Consider the following 9764-nt stretch of genomic DNA (forward strand, 5'->3'; position numbering starts at 1 on the left):
TCAAAGGGCTGCTTTCCAAACTGACCCACATTTTAGAAAAGAAACCAGTCTGTACCTATTTGAAAAAGAGATGCTTTTAGATTGCCAGTCCTCACTTTTAAATTGAACGATCACAAACATCTTAAGAAATAGGGAAACATATTTTGCTTCAAGATTCAGAGAATGAGTGTGGATCTTTTTTATTTTTTGATTTCAAATCTTACAATCTTCTTACATGTAGACCTCATGCTAGGATGATACCAGTGCTAAAAAATTTTTCCTTTTAGTAGCTAGGAAAAAGATAGAAAAGATGAAAGCAAATATTACAGACTTAAGACCTTTTAGGATGAATACAGGGAACAAGAACTGGTATGGAAAAAAACTTTTTTTTTTTTTAGCAATTTGTGATTTAAAAACAGAATTTTCTAAACAAGGGAAAGGAAAAAAGTCAAAGGGGAATGTGTATTTCAATATATTTAGATACAGTTTATGAAAAATAAAATTTCCTAGCACTAGAAACGTTGGTAGTATCTCAGCAAAGTGGGCAATTTTTCCCTATTAAATGCCAACATTTGTACAAAAAAAGCCCCCAAATGTGTAAAATATAACCCTAAAAAAGAAAGGAATTAGAACACATGGATCTGATACAGATCTACACATGGAGAAAGGTTGAGGAACAAGCTAGGCAACAAAAAAAAGTCTGAAATGAGAGTCTCTGTATCAAAATTTTTTTACTGTGTATTTTAATTGAATTGTAAACTTTAGCTCCTAATAACAGTTTTATAGACTTTTCCCTTCCCAAAGTCCTAACACTTTGAATCTATTTGTGCCATGATTAAGCATAGTTGATAATTTCCTCCTATGTTCCAGCCACAGTCCATTCCCAGCCATCTTAAAGGTTGCAGTAGCTCTTGGCCTTGAAGACTTGGGTTTGCTTTGTTTAAAAGTCATAAGGATTTTATTTTGTATCATACAATATTCTCCAAGAAAACCCTTTCCAATCCATGAACAGTGAGAATTTATGCATTCTGGTAATGAAAAGAGAAAAGTTTTCCTCTGAATGTGTTTGTTTCACATTCAGTCCTGATGCCTTGACCTGTGTGTATTTCCATCACACAAGCATACCAGCAGTATGTGCCCTGCCCACGCCCAAAACTCAGTGTTTTTTCTCCATACAGAAGTGAAAAATGAGGTATGCCCCTAGTAAAACCCCTCAGATCCCCAAGTAAACACAATAAAGGCTCATGTTGCTTCCTTTTTGGGACTCCTCCACAATGCTCCCAACACCTATTGCCCTTAGGAGAGGGGGTGGTGAGACAGATCTGGCTAGGATTCACACTAGATATGCCCCTTCTGGAGCCTTCCTCTGTTCTTCTAGAAGATTTTATTTGATTAGTCGGGGCTGGGAGCAGGGGATGTATGATTCTGCAGAAAAGGTATCTGATAATCAAGTCAGTTCTGCCTCTGCTACAGCCAGTGTGCTGCTGCAGCAAAAGGGAACAAAAGGAAGGTGCAAGGTAAGAGCAGGCATAACCTGAGATGCCCTTGGGATTTAGGAGAACAGGAGGCTGCCCTTTCTGTTGTGACCTGACTCTCAAAAGAAATCTTCTAAAAGAATTCTTTAATTTAGTAATGAGTTGAAGTCAGGGGTAATGGAAGCTCTGAAGGACAGAACAAAAGAATTGCAAAATGTATTCAGCACCAAACAATGCTAAACCAAGAAATATCCAATAGCAAAACTAGGAAGTTTGGCAAAACGTATTTAGAGAACTCTCTGGGCTTTTCCATGGGTAGGGTCTACAGACTTTCTTTTGAGTGATTTCTGGCTCTGAGAAACCTCTTTACTTGCTAGAAAAGAATTTTATTTAAATGCCCAATTTTGTCCCCCAGAAAAAGAAATTAAAAAAAAAAAAGAAAAATAGGACACTAAAGACAGAACCATGTGACTTGGTGACAAACAAAAGGAAGGGTGCACTAGAATTTCAATAGGCTCCGTAATGCCATAGCAAAAGCAAAACAACCCAATGCCTCTCAAGCCTGCAGTGCACGAAGAGAGAGTGCTTGAGCTGACCCAGCCACCGGGCTTTCTGAGGCTAGACATAACTTTCCACCTGGAACAGCGGCAGCCTCTTTCTCCTCTTTTGTGTTTTCAAGAAGAAAACGGCTGTTCTCTGAGGTACCCAGGAAATAGATTACATGGGGCAAACTTTCAAAAGCAATCTCTGCTCTGGTGCTCAGGCTGCTCGTGGAGGCAGGAAGGGGGCAGAGAAGAGCTCTTGCTCTTGAGAGAGAATTTTCATATTCCCAAGGGCTTTCTGTGTAGAGTTGCTATTTCTGACACCACTTAAACCTTCACAAGAGGAAAGGCTGTGGTGGTGACTCAGTGTTCCTGTAAACACAGAATGTGGAAATTACTAAGCCAAAGCATCATCTCTAGCACTGGATATCAAGATGATCAGTCTGACCAAAATACCCCAGAGATTCTTCTAAGTCTCTGAAGATTTTTTTCTTCTTGAACAATGAATCTGTAGCAGTCAGCGGTGTACATTAGTGGAACCCAGGGCATGGTTGTGAAATAGTAGGGCTTGTTTCCATTCTTTTTAGGGTGAAGAGGTAGGAAATGAGGGCTGCAGAGCATGAGTTCTTTTTCAGAATATGTATTTCCTCCTTACTTGCCCTGTTATGAAACAGGAAACATCATCTTTCCACACCACTGACTGAAAGACTGAAACACCTGCCATTCCAGTGGTTTCTTTAGATCCTGCCTGTAGCTCTATAAACTGAAAATTTTCGTATTGCAATCAAATCTGAAGTGACCTCAGTTAAGGTATTTTCACAAGAAGCTACTTATAGGATAGAATCATTGCCTTAAATCAGAAAGCCTGGGGAAAAGAACAAAAGGTGGAAATTGGAAGGCTCTGGGAAATGGGCATTTCTTGCTTCTTAATAGTTGTGTTATCAGAAAAATAATCCCTATTCATAATTGAGGACTATGGAAACAGTGACTTCTTGGGGAAGCACCTACCTTGTCTGGAACTGGCTATTCTCCGGAAGTGGCTGCTATTCCTATCTATTCTATCTGAGTGATGTAGGTCAATGCTAAATGAAAATAGACGTCATCTTACTAAATAGTGAATCCTATAAAACATAATCAAGCGTAGCTGGGATGCCAATTGTAAACATTTTCTTAGCAGGGACAACAATTCCGACAAAACAACTTTCTTTCCCTATACAGTGTATCATAGGCAAAATCTAGCGACACTCACGGGAGTCCAGGCTTCTGGGATACCTAATGAGGGTGTAAAAGTCCCTACTAGCCCTCTTTCAAATTCTGAGGTTTCCTTGGTTCAGAGTGCCTCAATGACATTTTGATACACCCAAGGCAGAAAAAAGAGTTTTTTAACCCCATAGGAGACATCTGTTTCTACTACTATTGCAAGAGTTGTTATTGCCCGGCAAAATTATTGCAATTTATATGTAGATTCTAGTAATGAAAGGGTCTAACCCATCCAGTATGTCACAGCTGCTGTCCAAAATGTCTGCAAATGAGTGCACATCATGCATGTGCACACACAGTGTGAGGTGCTCTCAGCACAAAACTGTTCATATTACCCAGTGACAACAAAACCGATTTTGGAATTTCTGGCTAGGAGTCAACAGCCCCACATATCTGCTTCTGCTCTATTGCCTTAGTCAGGTGCATCAGTATCTGCGATGAGGCTTTAGGGCATTCTGAAGGAGCCCAACCATTACGAATTTCTATGTATCCCTTTCATGAGAAACTTGAATATGCTTGTATGGAGTGGAGTACATTTAACAAACTCTGCAATTCTATTGGATATATTTGTGTGTGTGTATGTGTGTGTTTGTGTGTATATTTGTTGTCTCTGGGAGTATGTGTGCCTCTCAAACGAAGCACACACAGACAGAGGTCCTAGTGCATAGATACAGTTGCCTCTTCCCACCATTGTGCTCAAGGCTTGTGGCTCCCTTCCCAGGAAGCAGTCACCTGCCCACTCTGTTGCTTTTTGTAGCATTTCAGAGTTGGGAGAAACAAAGGCAGCTTGTTGGATCCACAGCAAACCCACAGGGACAGGCTGTTTTCCTCCAGAAGAAGGTAGAACAGAAGTGCTCAACTGGCAAGCAGACAAGAGGGAGCAGCAGTCTGGGGTACCTCACCAGGTCTCCTAGAGGAGGAGTGGGCACCGATGCCAGACTGACAAGGCCCATACAAACTTTAGCCTGAGCCATACCATGGCTAAAAGGCCTCCATTCCTTTCCTCTGTGCAGCCCAGTGTATACACACACATGTGCACACACACACGAACCCACATGTAAATTTTATTCCAAAACTAAAGCTTCCTAATTCTGCCTGCATCTGCAGGATATCATCTATCATTCACAAACCGTGTCTCCTGAAACCAGTGTGGCCTTTGCCGAAGTCTTTCCAGGAGTGGGTTGTTTATTATGTCTAGCAAAACAATAGACTATGGGGGGAATATTGTTTTGGTAGTCTCTAAGAACTGATGGCTCTTGCCCATCTCAAACATTAAAGTAGAATGCCACTCTAGTGTAACATACTGAATGAATGAACCTGGCTCTTGTAGCTGACTCTTAAGTCTTGGTGTCCTGGAAAAAGTTGGATTCAGTTTTCTCACTTCCATGCCCTTCTTTTACTAGATGGTTCATTATTTTTTTTGACTTAGATTATTTCTGCTTTACAGAATTCAGAGGACATTTTCTTTCCTCTTCTATTTTGGTGACTTTTCCCTCTCCCCTATTAAGTAAGCCTACTTACAGTTGCAACTTTTTTGTTGTTGTTATTTTTTAAATGTATATTGTCTTTCTATATCCAAAAGAAGTCTCTGACTGTAACCATAGATATTTCTTTCTACTGGAAAAAAAATTAGTTTGTTTTTGTTTTTTTTTTTTAATTAATAGTACTAGTGACTTTGTGAAAGAATGAGTTACTATTTAGGTATGCTTACTTAAGTACAGTACACTACATTGCAGTATTTCTGAAACCTAGAACATGCACAGTATATATAATAGCTCTATATTGAAATATATATTACATTATATTCATTTTAACTTTTGAATCTGCCTATGATCATGAGTTGATTGAAATACTATTTCTTTGCATATATCACCCATCACCAACCTGCTGCAGTTAATCTGGTGCATTTAATAATGTTATTACCGCTCTAGTTTGCATTTTATATTATCAGCTTCAGTATTGTCTTCGGACAACTTTAGAATTTTTTAAGCTCAGACTTAGCAAATGTAGGAAAGTGAAAACTTTTTTTTAAACTTTTTTTTGGTGTGGCTAATACAAAGAGGTTCATACTCAAAGTGATCTTGTTTAGCTGACCCTCTCAATATCTGAAGAACAAAAGAAGTGCATATGAATGTATCTGTGATTTTTTCCCCTCTAAGACTGTCATTGTCTATGTTTGCTTTTAAAAATATGACCAAGGAGCTGCTTAACCTCCACAAGATCTGACCAACAATTACAGGCTGCATTTCAAAGGGCCACTCTTCTGAGAAGCATAAGACAGTGAAATGCCTAGTTGTCTCAACTGTATTTTCAAACATATGTTTTAATACTGGTTCTTTACTGACTACTTTCTGTTTTCGGTATGCTTACAATTATTTTAACTAGTCTTCAACATTTCCCTGAAGGCAACTTGGCAATATAGTGTTCCTTTTCCTAGGAGTTTTTTTTTTTTTTTTTTCAAACTAAAACCAGAGTTTGAAGAATCTTTTACTGACAGAGGCTAATAGGAATAGAACTCAGAAATATCTATCTGAGACATTTTTCAGTCTCAAGAATCCATAAAATGGTGGCTCTTGGGTATGTGGCCCTCAGTATCTCTATTTGCCTGTGAAAGCAGGCATTTGTTGCCTTTCTCCCTTGGGCCATGGAGGAACCTTCAGAAATCAGACATCCTGTCTTCCTAGACAAGAAACACTTGCAGATAGAACTTTCAAATCAAGAGCTTCTTCAGCATCCCTCAGCTGTTCAACCCAATGCCTGAAAAACATCGTGGTTGGATAACCTCTTCACCCATCCTGGGTACCTGAAATTAGTCTCCTCCCCTCATGTTCTACATTCAGGACAAAATGAAAACAGCTTTTCATAAAACTCAACATAAAATACCTTTCCACACTGGACCAATATTAAGGCTTCTCAGTGTGAATATTTAGGAATTCCTTCCTTTCATCTTTCCTAATAGCTTGTTATTTTCTAACCCCAGCCATGCTGCCGTGCCCCTCCAGCAAGCCCTCCCCGCCCCTCCCCTGTCATCTGGGCTCCCCTCAGCACCCTCCAGCTATGACGCTTGGTATCCACTGAGGAACTACCTACTTTTGGTCTACTTTGAAGGGGCTAATGTTGAGTCTAAAAGAAAAACTACTAATCTAATCTCCAAAGTTTTCAACTAAATGTATTTCTGCTAGACAAACAGAATTGGTAATTGAGTGTTAGTGAAGCTATTCCTTCTCCAATAATTACATAATGCCCAAATTGTATTAACTTCATCATTTTCCCTTTATTTCTTGTTTCTCTTCAAGACTACTTTAAATTACTTATTCTTCCCAAAACTCTAATAATTATGACCCCCAACTGTTCATTTCTCTTCCTTCCCTCTACTGCATTCTGAACCTCCTCCATTAAGCTTTTTTTTTTTTTTTCGTTAAAGAGCACCGAAACAAGTGAGTTCATAAACTTGAGACTCGTAGGCAGAGTGAAGCATGTCTTCGTTTTGGCTTCAGATTTTAAAAGTTATCAATATTCTTTTGAGAGTGGGAGGACCTGAGTCACAGTTTTAAATGTCAACTGTACTAGCTGAGGTCATTAATTCCTCTCACCTTCGCATTTGGCCAAAGATAAAGAGAAAAATATTTTCTGCTTTTTTTTTTTTTTTTAAATACCACAGTGTTAAAATTCTTGATATGAGTCGATCATTTCTGAGGGTGAAAGAAAAATCATTAGTGTTGACGAAAACTCCTGCTAATACTTAGCCAAAATACATGTTTATCAGATCCTAGATTTACAGGAATCTAAAGAAAGGAGTAACATTTCAAAATAATTTTGATAACGGCTCAAATCTTAGTGAGCTCTTCTCAGTCAAGTAAAGCCACTTAACACACTGTAGGAGAAATTAGGAAGAATTTCTTTATTTATTGAAAAAACAATTATTGATTGGCTTAGAACCTTGAGCAGTAATTTACTAATGGCTGAAAATATCCATAAAGTTTTTAAAGTATCTGTTTTGCAACCGGAGATTGCTTAAACATAAACTTAATACGCTTAAATAAAATAGTAATAGGGCTGAATGGATACTTAAAGGGTCATGCAGTGCCCTCCCTGTTAACCTAAATACTCACCATATAATTTGGTCATCGTGCTAGATCTCATTGCAGTGACTTACAACTATCTGGTCACCAGAGCATTACTGAAAATACTGATACCGTTCTGGCTGTATCCCTTTTAGGATAATTATAATGTCATTTTGACAACAACATTGTAACAGTCTTTCTTGACTTTCAATCCAGTGCTCTTCCCATGAGGCCACATTGCCTCTCGGCTCTTACGCAGACAAATTCTGTGACATTTCGAGTACTACCTGGTTTTGAGTGCACAGGAGGTATGCTTTCAGCTCTTGCTTTACCCTTTGACAAACAGAATCAGCATTTAATATCAGAAATGTATTCTTATTTGACTTGACACTTGACCTAGCTTTTATCTTAATCAAACCAATTTGTAATATCAACTCACACCATAGAGAACAATGAAATAAATAGAAATTTCAAAAGCCTTCCTGCGACGTACATCTAGTAGTAAACCAAAGTTTCTTAAAGCCAAGATTTACATTGTTTAGGACTATGATCTTCACTTGGAATGTTCTCCCAATCAATCCTGTCTCCTTCTCTTCCTTTGTCCATTCTGATTCCTGGTATCTTTATCTAAAGTACTCTTCTCCTCGGGCATTGGCTACTAAAAAAATAAAAGACTCACTTTTGAATCCTAAAATACTATAATTAAAGTGTCGCGTGGAGTAGGAGAGGCTCTTGTTCTGCTAGATCCCGTTTGGTTCAGTTAATCCAGGATGCCATTTTTGACACTTCCTTCTACTTCCCCAAGAAGAGTTCCAACCCTGAGACCCAGGATTTCTCACCACGACCTCTGTGTTAGTCTCCGATTAATGTGTAAATCCTGTTTTATATTCCAGAGACTCCAAGGTGTGAATTTCTTATTGCTTATGAGTCTCCTGTTTTTCCAAGCTGACAGCTGTCAGGAGCACCAATAGCCCTAACGGTAACTAATGCAGCAAAATAATAGTCAGAAACACTATAGTATAGATTTGGGAGGATAGGAAGGGATTTTTTTCTTCTTTTCCCCATAAAAAGCTTGCTTTCTCCAATCTCCCCAACCCCAGCAATGCATTTCAGAAAGTTTGCATCTCATTTTACAGATAAGTAGTCATAGAATTTGCAAATATAGTTTAGGAAACGTTCTGAGATTGAGGCTGGTAGCAAACAAGTTTATTTTCTGCACTGGACTTTAGGACAAGTGTGCATAGATGCAATTCCTTCAAAGAAAGTGAAACATGGCAAAGGAAAGGGATAATACTTTGACACATTAAAACAGTTGTTTGCTATCTATAAACCTTGATTTAAGCATAATTATTACTTTTTAGAAATCTGAAACTGGAGGAATGTGTATTTTAGTAAAGTTTGTGTGTCGATTTATGTTTCCCTTTATCTCTTTCTTCTCAAGATAGGAAAAGATTTTTATTCTTTAATTTGATACTGTCTATGGGCCTAACTGTATTCATTCCCCTCTCAGAAAGAAAAGCCTTCCATCCTACCATTAAGGAGTCTTTTCTCTATGAAAATCTTATCTTCCTCTTCTTATAGCACTTGAGAACTTTGAAGAGAGAAATTCTCTCTGCACTTTGAGGATAGAATAGTTAAAATAAAAACTATTCCTTGAGAAAGAAACCCTATTTACCTAAACTAACAGGTCTGGGGCCAAAGAATGGAAATTGATTGCAGGTGAAGGTCGTGCATTTTTTACGACAAATCCTTATTGCCTCCTCAAATCCTTTTTGAAATAGGCTGAGTACAAATTATTTTAGTTAAATTCCTCTTTGGATGTTTCTTATTAATATCTAGTGCAGAATACCCAGAAAAAAAAGAAGGGTGCTGCTAAAATGCCAAAAATCAATCTAGAGATTTTTATAATTGTAGGTAATTCTTTTCTGTTCATTTCCAGACTGTATGTGTTCATGAGTCTAAAATAGAGAAACATCTGCTTCCCTATCGCTTCTCATCTACCCCCCAGGAACCCCCCCACACACACACACACACACTAGAGGTGACAATAACAGAGGGAGATTGGTACCGCATTGCTAGCACTTCGCCCATCGATTCCCCCTCCACCACAAAAGAAGGAAAAAAAACAAATTTGAGACTTAAAAAAATAAAAAAGGAAATTGTATTTCATTTGAAAGCGTACTGGTTTCAACTCAATGCAATTTACAGATAGCCTGACAACCTTTTTGTAACCTGTCTTTTGTGCTGTAATTGACGATCTTGGCTCCATCTTTAAAATAATTGGAATTTCAATTAAGTGACCAGAGGAAAAGCAAAGAGAGCTAATAGGACAATGAGATGGGACTAAATTTGATACAGTTCTGGATTCCTAAAGCCAATTGTCAGGGTTACCGGAGAAAGTTAGCACCACTTATCTGTTGTCATTCTTGCCTATCTCTCATTAT

Source organism: Propithecus coquereli, unplaced genomic scaffold (assembly GCF_000956105.1).
Source record: "Propithecus coquereli isolate 6110/MARCELLA unplaced genomic scaffold, Pcoq_1.0 Scaffold386, whole genome shotgun sequence".
Classification (NCBI taxonomy): Eukaryota; Metazoa; Chordata; class Mammalia; order Primates; family Indriidae; genus Propithecus; species Propithecus coquereli.